Raw genomic sequence first — 12,648 nt, 5'->3', positions numbered from 1 at the left:
GAACCTAGAAAATCAGGCTCTAAATCTCACTCTTAGGCACTCTATTATTTAAAATGGTAGTTTCCAGAATTACTTGGAAGTCTGGTTAGAACACAGATTGCTGGACCCCAACTCTAGAGGTTCTGATGTAGCCCATCTGAAACTGATCCCAGAAATTTACATTTCTTATGAATTCCCAGGTGACGTTGGTGCTGCTGGTTCAAGAATTCACTTTGGGAACTATTGATTTAGGGTAAAGCTAAATGTCCACAGCTTAACACAATGTAAGTTTATATGTTGCTCACACAACAGATATGAATGTTCCTTGTTGGTAAGTAGTTTGCTTTCAAGTACTGATTCAAGAATTCAGATTTTTTCCATCTTGTGACCTTGCCTGTCCTTAGACTCAGCTGAAGTGCGTCCATAGTAAGGACAAATCTTAAAACATTTGGTCCAGGAGTGACATACATCATGTCTGCCCATGTTTCATTGTCAAGAACTTGTCACATGACTGTACCATTGGGAAGAGGATGCTGGGAAATGTAGTCTTTGTCCAGGGATTGGCTTCCTGACCATCACTTTATATTCTGGTAGAAGGAGCATGAATTCTGGTGGATAGCTAGCAGCCTCTGCCAGAGGTAGTATGGTATACCGCCTCTATGTTTAAATATGCCAGCACCAGCTATTGGGAGTTCAGACAATTGCTTTTCCAGCTCAGAAAAGTGATTTACTTTTGTTATTTGACAAAATAATAGGCTGAATATTTCTCACTTGTGCTTTGGCTACCAGAATGTGATAGTCAAAGACAGGGCTGAGATGAATGCCTAACGCAGAAACTTATGGAGATTTGAGCATGTGTGAGTTTTGCGTGTATGTATTTTTTTCTGGAGAGAGGGTTCATAGAACCCATCAGATTTCCAAAGGTAATGGAGTCTCGATAAATGTTGAGAACCACAGCTCTAAGGGAGCATGGACTTTTTCCCTTCCACTCAATCCCGCATCACTGCCTACTACATTCCCTCTTTTCTTTTTCTTCCTAACAAATACCTGTAACTGATATTTTCTTGTTTTTCTTTTTTTTACTTGTTTCCTATCAGCTCCATGGCTTGAATATCAGCTGCATTGTCTATCCTGTTCATTGCTGTATCCTCAGTACCCAGAACAATGTCTGATTCATGGCAAATGCTCAGTAACCAATAATGAACAATTCGTCGATAACAGATAATGAATATGGATTAAAACATTCTGGTGTTACGCTTTGGGTTACTTGTACTCAAGATTTCCTGAGCTGTAATTGACATGAAACTGTGTAAGTTTAAGGTATACAGTATGATGATTTGATACATTTGTATCTCGCAAAATGATTACTACCATAGCACTGGCTATCACCTCCATCCCGTCACGTAATTGCCATTTTATTTTTGTGGTGAGAACATTTTAAGATCTACTGTCTTAGCAACTTTGAAGTATATAATGCAGTATTAGTCACTATCATCAACATGCTGTACATTAGATCTCCAGAATTTGTTACCCTTATAACTGGAAGTGTGTACCTTTTGACCGGTATCTCCCCATTGACTCCACCCCAACCCCTGGTAGCAACCATTCTACTCTCTGTTTCTTTAAAGTTTGGCTTTTCCATATATAAGTGATATCATACAGTATTTGTCTTTCTCTGTCTGACTTATTTCACTTAGCATAACACCATCAAGTTTTATCCAAGGGGTTGTAAATGGTGCATGGGCACATGCGTGCACACACCCCCCCCCCCATATACACGCATACAAACAAGAATAAAAGAGACCACAGTAAGAGTGGTTACCTCTAAGGGATGCACGTAAGGCTGATTTTAATTTTTTCTCTAGACTATTCTTTTAAATGCCGGTTCTTAAAAAATAAACAAATCCTATGAATATGTCAATCAAAATGTGCTATTTTAAAATAATCTGTTAAATACACGCTAATTATCAGTTGCCAAAAAGTATTTCCTATAAAGAAAAGTTAAGCCATCAGGAAGGATTAATGGAATAGGAAGAGAAAAAAATGATGATGTGCAGTCATATAAATCAGGCATTCAAAATAATCAAGTATCTTGTGACACATATAAATAATTCTGATCTATAATTTTATTAATGTCTGGACATAGACATACATAAATAATTCTGATTACATGGCACAATTATAAATGCAGATTTTGGAAGACTGAAATTGATCAACATTATCTGGATTGACAATAAGCCCATAATGCAACATAATGGATTTTTAAAATGCAGCATAAATCTGCTTAAAAAAATATCTAGGCAGCCCAACATCAAGACACATTAAAAACTGCCACCAGTTCCTGGACTGTGACTTCCATGCCAGCACCTTGCAGACACAGCAAATGCAGGAAATTACACAGTGCATGCCTATGCAGAGGATAGGTTCAGAGGATCTTGCTAAAGTACACTTCTATCCAAGTCGAGTGATTGGGAGGATTTTCTCTTTTTAAAGCAAGAAGGAAGATGGAAATGTTTGGCCAGATGCTTTCTCCCAAAATGTAGAACTTTTTCTTGGAAAAGCTACAAAAGGCATGAGTTTTTCTTGGAAAAACTACAAAAGGCATGAGTTTTTAAGCAAAGGCAGACAGAGCTTTTGATGGACAGACAGACATTGGATACATCAATTAGCCAGAGCTATTCATTCTAGCAAATCTAAGGCTTTGTCCCTCTAGAAAGTGGGGCTGATTTTTGAGACGAAAGCAAATTAATTGGATGGATTAATCCCTGAACGGAAGACTTAAGAAAGAATGAAGTCAAAGAAGGAGGGCTTGGGGTGCATTATTATATAGCTCCCCAACCTGCTACCCTTTTAAAAAGCCAACTTGGAGTTTTATGGACTTATTCACATGACTGCTGTCCTGCTCCCAGCATCTGAAAGTTGATAAAGCACAAAAACAGATAGAAACCATAAGGTAATTTCAGATCCTTCATTCATGCCTCCACTGAATGTACGTGCCACACAACTATTGTGCCTGAAGCCAAGAGGGAGGAAATTCAACTTAGGCTTAATATGCCATTGAGTTTTAAAATTCTCAAGATCTCGCTAGAAGTGGGACCCATAAGAATAGTTCAAAGAAGAGATCAAACAAAAACAGATAAAAAATGTCAGCAGAACTAAAGGTAGCTGAAAGATTCTGTGCTGATGTATTTAGCACGTTCGAAAGAGCTCCTAAAGTTAAACAAGTCTAAGATTTAATCTAGAAAGTATTTGTCAGGGAGTACTACCATATAAACGTCTGACTCTGTAATTGGTGTTTGGGCGAGTTAAGAACAGGAGTGGATCTTTGGTAAATATTTTCGGACTTGAGCCAATGAAAGAAAGACTAACTGAAGGAATAGATACTGTTGATAAAGCCAGATATCCTTAGTGAAGAAGCCAGATACGTGATAACCAATGATGTAAAAATGATCTAATAATAGCAAATGCGATACACACTTAACAGGGGCTTAGTATGTGCAAAGTGTGTTTTAAGAACTTCACATGAGCTAACATATTTCATACTCATCTAATAAATCTATGAAATACATTCTATTATGATCACATCCCCATTTGTTGCTGAAGCAAGTAGCGCACAGAAGAGGAGATAAATTTCTTAAAGTCACGGAGTTAAATGTGGCAGTCAGAATTCAAAACCGTGTAGACGGTTGCCAGAGTCCCCAGTTTTATCTACTCTTCTCTACTTCTTCTCACTATTTCAGTTAATTCTTACAATAACCATGTGAAGTAGGATTTGACAGAACAGAAAGCTAAGGCACCTCTAGAGAAGTGAGAAAGGTAGAATTTAGATCTAGAATGAAATCAAATCTTACATCTCTTTTCCTACCAAAAGACATCATCCTTTATGGAACTTTTGGGAGCCGATCTAAAATTGTCCTTTTAGAAGAATTTTGTGCAAAGGATCACTGTCATCCCTGACGCCCTTTGCATTCCTCACACTAGAAATCCACAGCACACCTGAATTCATCTAGAACCATGGACAGCACCCAGGTTTGGGGAATGTCTTCTTAGGCTTCAGGAGTAAGATGGTGGAGAGTATTTCCATCATGAATCAAGCCAGCAATCATCTATCAATCAGGCTTTATTGGTGAGAAAACCAGTTGGTTCATCTGGAGGGTTATTTGGAAGTAACTGCTTTACATCACTAGCCATGGAGTCTGACATTGACTTGGTTTGTCAGTGTCATCGCCTGACATCATTTAGTAAATAATCAAACCAATTCTAGATAACTGGGTATTTTTAGTTTGCTGGAATCACATGCAAGGCTAAACAAAGTATATAATTCTGGTCTTACAAATGATTTTCTGATTGATGCCCTTAGTCCTCTACCAGGAGGAATCTTGGGTCTAGGAAACCTGTCTCAAATTACACAAATGCCTGGAAGAAGTAATATATTTAATCAATTCCTTATATCTTTGTATTTATTCATGAAAGGAGAGATAGGTCAACACAAACCCATATTTTTCACATGGATAAGGAGAAAACAGAGAGCACTCAGAGGAAACCCACATATTCTACTTTATAATTTGACCCAGGAACAGTCCCAAATAGGCTCTTTGGGTTTCTACTCCTGGAAAATACTTTAACATTTATTACTTTAATTGATTATTTACTGAGCTTCAATGAGATGTCTCTGAAAGTGCCTCTCCCATTCTCCTTTATCCTTACTATATTGTAAATGTTCTTAATATAAACTATCTTGTGACTTACGGTTATATACTCTTCTTCCTTTTTTTGAGTGTGAGCTCTTTGGTGATGGGGACTATGTATGATTTCTCATCCTTCACGCTTGTTTCAGTTTCTAGCATATGCAAGACAATACATAAACATTTCAAGTTCTACTGGATGAGTCAGATTTTTAGTGATTGTGCCTGGCATTCTTTTATTTGCTGATACATTCATCTGTATGCTTTTCTGTCCGCCTGCCTACCAATTAATCAAAGTATGCATTAAGCCATCCATCTGTTTGGCCGTTTATCCATCTAGTCATCCATTCATCCATCTGTCCAGGCATCCATCCATCCTTCCATCCATCCATCCATCCATCCATCCATCCATCCATCCATCCTCCCATCCATCCACCTATACATTCACAATTGCCCTGATCTCACCCCACTAGCAATACAAAGCAATCAGATTAATTCAGCAGAAGAGCTGACAATTGATAAGGATTTCCCACCCATACTTCTTGTTTTTATCCTGCTCTAATTTTCCTTCATTGAACATCTTTCTCCTGTGCTATCCCACTTCTCTTCCTCTTCTCTCAGGAGAGTTACGGGAACGAAAATGAGATAGCTCCTGGGGGCTGGAGAGGGGAGTAAATTGCTTGGTGACAGCTTGGGTCCAGGGACAGATGAAAACCTTAGCCTTCAGCAAAGTTCAGGGAAGCCCAAGGAGCGAGCTGATGGACAGTCTGACTTGTCGAGGGTGAAATCAATTAAAGTACATCAAATCCAGAATTCATGCTTTCTCAGAGTGACAAATCTATGCTGGAAACTGAGAAAGACGAAGGGAGAAAAATGTCTTTGACCTCTCAGAGACCGGCTGTTCCTTCTGTCAGGGGAGCCAGGCTTGGAGTAAGATGCGTTCATGATGAATTATAACAGCCAGCCAGCCACCTTAAAAAAGAACAGGGTGAAAAGGTTACCAAAGAGATCCAAAATGTGAGGAATTCAACCAAACATCAAGATAAATCAACTCAGGGCCAGGAGTATTTGTGCCATGCTTGTTCACAAGAGCCATGGAGAAGCTCAGCTAGCCCAGAGCTTTTAGGCTTGGTATGCGCCAACATTTACAACCACACACATGTTGTTGACCAAAGCACAGGAAGGTAACCAGAAGAGAAGAGCCACAAGGTTGTCAGTTTGGCATCAGAAGTCTGGAGGCAAACCATTTCTGGGTAATGCTGTCCAACAGAACTTTCTGCAATGGTGGGAGTGTCCTATAGTAATATCCAATATGGTAGACATTAGTCACATGTGACTCCTGGGCACTTGAAATGTGAAAAGTGAAAGTGAGGACATGAATTTTTATTTTTTAGATGATTTTAAATGATTACATTTAATTATTTTAAATGTAAATAGCCAGATGTGGCTAGGAGCTGTCATAGGAGACAGTGAAACTCCAGGGCAAATGATGGTTTTGTCTATAATGATACCATCACAGAAACAAATTGCAATGCCTACTGGGCAAGATGTTCTGAAAATTTAAAGCATACCAAGGTCTGTGTGCTCCACTGAACAATGACAATATCATATTTATCTCTGCATACCAGGCATCTACCATAGCACCTGGCACATAATAGATGTCTATACATGTTGAATAACTGATTAAACAAATAATAACAGCTAACTTATTGAACACTTATTACATGTCAGATATTGTACTAAAGCTTTACATGCATTCTGTCCTTGAATCTGCCTAGTAATACCACTGCGTAGACCGTAGCGGAAGTAATTATAGTAAACATTGCTCACTGCATGGCCAGCTCTCCCCAGAAAGGTTTGCCTGTGTTAACACATTTATTACTCACAGCAATTCTATGAAGTAGATACTATTATTATCCAGTCTTCTGGATGAAGAAACTGAGGCACAAGAAAGCCTGAGCAATGCCTAAGTAAGTGACACAGGTAGTGAGTTGCCTGCCTAAGACTGAAACCCTACAGAGCCAATCCCTGACCCATGTGGGGTTCCCTTGTTTTCCCCAGATTACAGAAGAATGAACTGAAGCAGAGAAAGATTAGATCAACTTTTTGGCTCAGAAGTGGCAAAACTGGGACCCAAACTCAGATCGACCTGATTGGAGAAGCCCAGCGAGTAAGTGAGTTGCTTTATAACTTCTTGGGTTTCTGTGGTGTGGGGAGAAAAGGCGTCGCACTGTCTTGCAATACACCATGGCATATTTTGTTTTTTCATACAATGTGGAGGTTGAATCTTGGTTTGAAATTTCCTCTCTGCAATCATTTCCTCATCAGTCAAATGAGATGACTTTCAGCTTTTTGAGAGGGCTCAGTGCTGCCATGTATGCATGTGTCTGGTACTCGATAAGCACTCAATAAAAGGATGCTATGGTTGATATGATGATGATGATGATGATGATGATTAAAAAACAAGTAGGTACTGTAAAACATCCCGTGTGACGAGTGATGTGTGTGTGTTCCTGTCTGTCTGTCTGTCTTTAGGCATCTGTTTGGCCCAAGGTGCTCTGGTTAAATTAATGTCCTGTTGGGCACCCCAGATGCACCCCTAGCCCTCCTGGCCCAGGCCTTGCTGAATCCGTGACCTTGGGATGTGGGAGGCCGGGTGAGCCTGACCCTTTGTTACTCTAAATGTGTCCTTGGACCCCAGAGCCTATCGTAAAGACCCCCAAAGAGGGAGAGGTCAGGAGTCAGGTGTACAGGGCTCACAGCCGGGCTGCAGAGCGAGATTTCATGTCAGCACAGCCTGGCCCATCTGTCCTGCTCCCTCGCTGTTGTTGACCAGTTGTCCTAGTTTCTTGCTGGTTCCTTCCTGAGATGAATTTCCCAAGTAACTATGATTTGCATTCTTCAGCATCCAAATTAATATTATTATTTCAAATTTGAGCCATTCTACCTGGAAAAACTTCATACAAGCTTTAATGCTTTTGTCTGTAAAAACAGATGTGGACAAGACTTAATCTTTGCTCTTTTTTCCCTCAAAATATATATTTATACATTATATATGTATATATAATAAGCAGCAAATGAATGTATATTTATATATATATGTGAAATTCACATAGCATAAAACTGGCCATTTTAAAGTGAACAGTTCAGTGGCATTTAGTGAATTTGCATGTTCAGTGTCGTGCAGTCATGATCTTCATCTAGCTCCAAAACATTTCCATCACCCCTAAAAAGCATCCTCTACTCGGCAAGGAGTCACCTCCTATTCTCCCTCCCCCCAAGCCTCTGGCAACCAGCAATCTGCTTCCTGTCTCTATGGATTTAACTGGTCTGGATATTTCATATAAATGGAATCATATGATTTGTGACAATTTGTGTCTGGCTTCTTTCACTTAGTATAATATTTTTCAGATTCTCCCACATTGTAGTATGTATCCGTATGTCATTCTTTTTATAGCTGAGTAATAGTCCATTACACGAATAGACCACAGGTTGCTTATCCATTCATCAGTTGATGAAAATTTGGGTTGTTTTTGCATTTTGGCTAATATAAATAATACTGCTATGAATATTTGTGTTCAAGCATTTGTTTGATGGGTGAGGATGTGGAGAAAAAGGAACCTTTGTGCACTGTTGGTAGCAATGTAAATTGGTGAAGCCATTAGGAAAAAACAGTATGGAGATTCCTCAAAAATTAAAAATAGAACTATCCTATTATCCAACAATTCCACCGCAGGGTATTTATCCAAAAAACCCCAAAAACACTAACTTGAAGAGATATCTGCACTCCCGTGTTCATTGCAACATGGTTCACAATAACCAAGATTCAGAAACAATGTAAATGTCCATTGACAGATGAATGGATAAAGAAAATGTGATATATATGTGATATGTGACACACACACACACACACACACACACACACACACATAATATAATTCAGCCATAAAAAGAATGAACTATTTCCATTTGCAACAAAATGGACGGATCTTGAGGGCATTATGCTAAGTGAAATCAGACAATAAGACGAGTACTTTATGATCTCACATATGTGGAATCTTAAAAAAAAAACTAAACAAACTCGTAGATATAGAGGACAGATTGGTGGTTGCCAGATGTGGGTGGTAGGGGTGGGCAAAATGGATGAAAGAAGTCAAAAAGTATGAAATTCCAGCTACAAAATAAGTAAATTGTGGGATGTAATGTGCAGAATGGCAAATACAGTTAATAATACTATATTGTGTATTTGAAAGTTGCTAGAAAACGATTCGAGTATCTGATTTCAATTCTTTTACTATATACTTAATGGAATGGAGTTGCTGTCATATCTAAGAATCCATTGTCTAATCCAATGTCCTGAAGATTGATCACTATGTTTTATTCCAAGAGTTTTATGGCTTTAGCTCCCATATTTGGATTTTCTATTGATTTTGAGTTAATTTTTACATATGGTGTGAGGTAGGGATCTAACTCATTCTTTTCCATGCGCATATCCAGTTGTCCCAGCATCATTTATCGAAAAGATACTTCTTTTCCCACTTGATGTTCATGACACTCTTGTTGAAAAATAATTGGCCATAGATGTATGGTTTATATCTTTTTTATTCCTAAGTTCCTCCATTATTGCTTTCTTTTGTGTTTAGTTGATGTTTTATAGTTAACCAGTTTTTGACTTCCCTCTCATTTATTTTTCTGTATTTAAAAAAAATACTTTTGCAGTGTTTACCATGGGGGATTACAATTAATATCTTAAATTTATAAGAATTGAGTTTGAGTTTATATCAACTTTGCTTCAATAGCATGCAATAACTATAGTCCTATATAACTCTACCCCTTTGTGTTATTGTTGTCACGATATATTGTCTTTATACATTGTGAGCCACTAATGCTGACTTATAATTATTGGTTTACGTTTATTATTTTATGCTTTTGTCTTTTAAGTAGTGTGGGAAATAGAAACAGAAGTTACAAACCTAAAATGCAATAATACTGGCTTTTATATTTACTTACGTAGTTACTTTTACTGAGATTATTTATTTCTTCATATGGCTTTGAGTTACTATTTGGTGTTTTCTCATGTCAGCCTGAAGGACTCCCTTAAGCACTTTTTGTGGGATAGGTTTACTAGTGATCAGCTCTCTCAGCGTTTGTTTATCTTGAAATGTCTTAATTTTGTCCTTCAGTTTTGAAGCATAGTTTTGCTGGATATAGAAGTCTTGTCATCCCATTGCCTGTGACCTCCTTAGTTTTTGATGAGAAATTGAGAAATATTTTTTTAAAGATTTTGTTTATTTTTTTAAGTTAGATGTGATAGCTTTTTATTTTTTATTTTTTAAAAAGATTTATTTATTTTTTGATAATAATATATTTTTATTATATTATGTTAGTATTTGTCAGAGAAAAAAAGAGAGAGAGAGGTCACAAGCAGGGAGAGTGACAGGCAGAGGGAGAAGCAGGTTCCCCCTGAGTAAGGAGCCCAATGCGGGACTCGATCCCAGGACCCTGGGATCATGACCTGAGTCAAAGGGAGATGCTTAACTAACTGAGCTACCCAGGGGTCCTGAGAAATTGAGAAATCTTATGGAAGCTCTCTTATAGTCATTGTCCTGGTGCTTTGAAGATTCTCTCTGCCTTTGACTCTTGGTGGTTTACTGGTAATGCATCTAGGTGTGGATCTCTTTGCATTTATTCGTCCTGTTGTTCATTAAGTTTCTTGGATGGGTAGTTTCTTTAATCAAATTTTGGAAGATTTTGACCGTATTTTTTCCCCCAAATATTCTTATTACTCTTTTCTTCCCTTCCTCCTTTCGGAATTCTTGTGATGCCCCTGTAGGTACACCTGATGGTATTGAACAGGTCTCTTACACTCTGTTCATTTTTCTTCATTCTTTGTTTTCCCTGCACCCCAGATTAGATCATTTCCATCAACTCCTTTTCAAATTCACTGAGTTTTCTTTCTGTCCTTTGTGCATAGTCAATATGTTATTTCCTGCACAATTAGAACTTTTTGTTGAAAACTGTACATTTTGAATATTATAATGTGGTAATTCTGGAAATCAGATGGGATTCTTCTACCTCCTCTACATTTATTTGTGTTGCTGGCTTTGGACTGTAGTAGTTTATTTACTTAGTGACTTTTCTTAATGATTTATTGTAAATTCTATATTCTTTGTCATGGTGGGCCTCGGGAGTCTCTGTCCCTTTAACTTGTGTTCAGGTAGTGCTTCAATAGGAACTTCTTTAAATACTAGGACACTCCCCCCTCCAAAAAAAAAGGGAAGAGAAAAAGAAGGAAGGAAGGAAGGAAGGAAGGAAGGAAGGAAGGAAGGAAGGAAGGAAGGAAGGAAGGAAGGAAGGGGGGGAGGAGGGGGAGGGAGGAAGGAGAAATGGAAAGGAAAGCAAAAAAGAAAATTGTCAGTGTTTGCAGATTTGCTCTATTTTGGAGCCCACTTTCAATGTGTAGCCAGGGTATTTACAACTTCGCCTTAGCCATCCCTCCCATTTGTACCAAGCCTAGATTCTGCTAGAGGCAAAAGTTTATAATCTTTTCAGGTCTTTTCTGAGAATACATTCTGCCACATGTTATGCCATGGGCACATGTATGACTTTCTGAAGTCCCCAGTATATGTGGTGGCTTTTGAATGTCCTAGACTCCCAAAGAAACTCTCTTTCTCATTTGTTTTCCCCGAGCATTCAGAACATTTAGTGTTTGTCTCAACTGTAATCTTCTGTTCCACATAGCAGTGAGTTATCCATTTTCCTGATGCTTTGAAGGAAGGCCCTCTGGGTAGTCAACTTTGTGCCTTGAGTGAGTTCTGAGTTAGACAAAACAAAGGCTAGAGCATCTTGGGTTATTCCCGCAGGGCACCTCCAGACAGGTTAGAATATACAAATACAATTCTTTGAGAATAAGGTCTCTTCTTACTATGGACTGAATTATGTCCACCTGCCTCCAAATTCACATGTTGAAGCTATGACCACCCCCCGCCAATGTGATGATATTTGGAGGTGTGGTCTTTGAGAAGTAATTTGGTTTACATGTGGTCATGGGGATGGAGCCCTCATGCTGGGATTAGTGTCCTCATAAAAGAAGGAAGAGACCAAAGTCCCCTGTCTTCCCACCATGTGAGGACACAGCAAGAAGATACTATTTGCAAGCCACGAAGAGGGCTCTCATTAGAACCCGACCGTGATGAAAGCCTGATCTCACCCTCTCTGCCCCAAGAACTATGAGAAATAAATTTCTGTTGTTTAAGCCACCCCATCTGCAAGGTTCCGTGATGGCCGCCCAAGCAGACTACATACAGCTCTGCATCCTCCAGAATGAGGGACCAGCTCCCCACACTGGGAATGTAGCTCTTTTCAAGACCACCACCTAGCAGAGGAAGAGGGTGGGACAGGGTAAGTCAAGAGTCACAGAGCTGTCCTATCATTTTTAAATTGCCTTCTCTCCCCGCTCCCCTGGCATTTTCTTGGTTGTTGTAAACCTCTGCCTAGTTTCCAGAGTTCAGAAAAAGTTGATTCTGCCCATTTTTGCTTGCTTTCCAATGTGCCTATGGGGTGACAGGTCCTTGGAGCTAACTGCTTCAACATTTTCACTGACATCACTCCAAGACTTGGCTCGTGTCATATGCTGAGGGACCCTTCTGGACCTCAGTTACTGTGTGGTAGTGGAACAAACTCAAGGAGACCCACAGTCCAGATCTAAAAGGCTGCTAGCCCTACATGCAGTGGCCTTGCACAGTTAAGCTTTGTGTGCCTTTGTGAGTGATTTAGAAGCTCGCACTCTTTTTCCTTTGTTAACAGCCATCCTTTAGAGCAGTAAGTAAAGGCTATCTCTGAAAGATCTGTTGTTCTCCCAGTAGGATGGCCAACTGTTGGAACTCACTGGAGTCTGGGGGTTTCATGAGATGTGGGATTTTCAGTGCTAAAATCAGGTAGTCTCAAGCTGACCAGGATGGTTGGTCATCCTATCTCCCATCCT

The sequence above is a fragment of the Ursus maritimus genome, unplaced genomic scaffold (assembly GCF_017311325.1).
Source record: "Ursus maritimus isolate PB19 unplaced genomic scaffold, ASM1731132v1 scaffold_33, whole genome shotgun sequence".
NCBI lineage: Eukaryota > Metazoa > Chordata > Mammalia > Carnivora > Ursidae > Ursus > Ursus maritimus.
Note: the sequence above shows the minus strand (reverse complement) of the source record.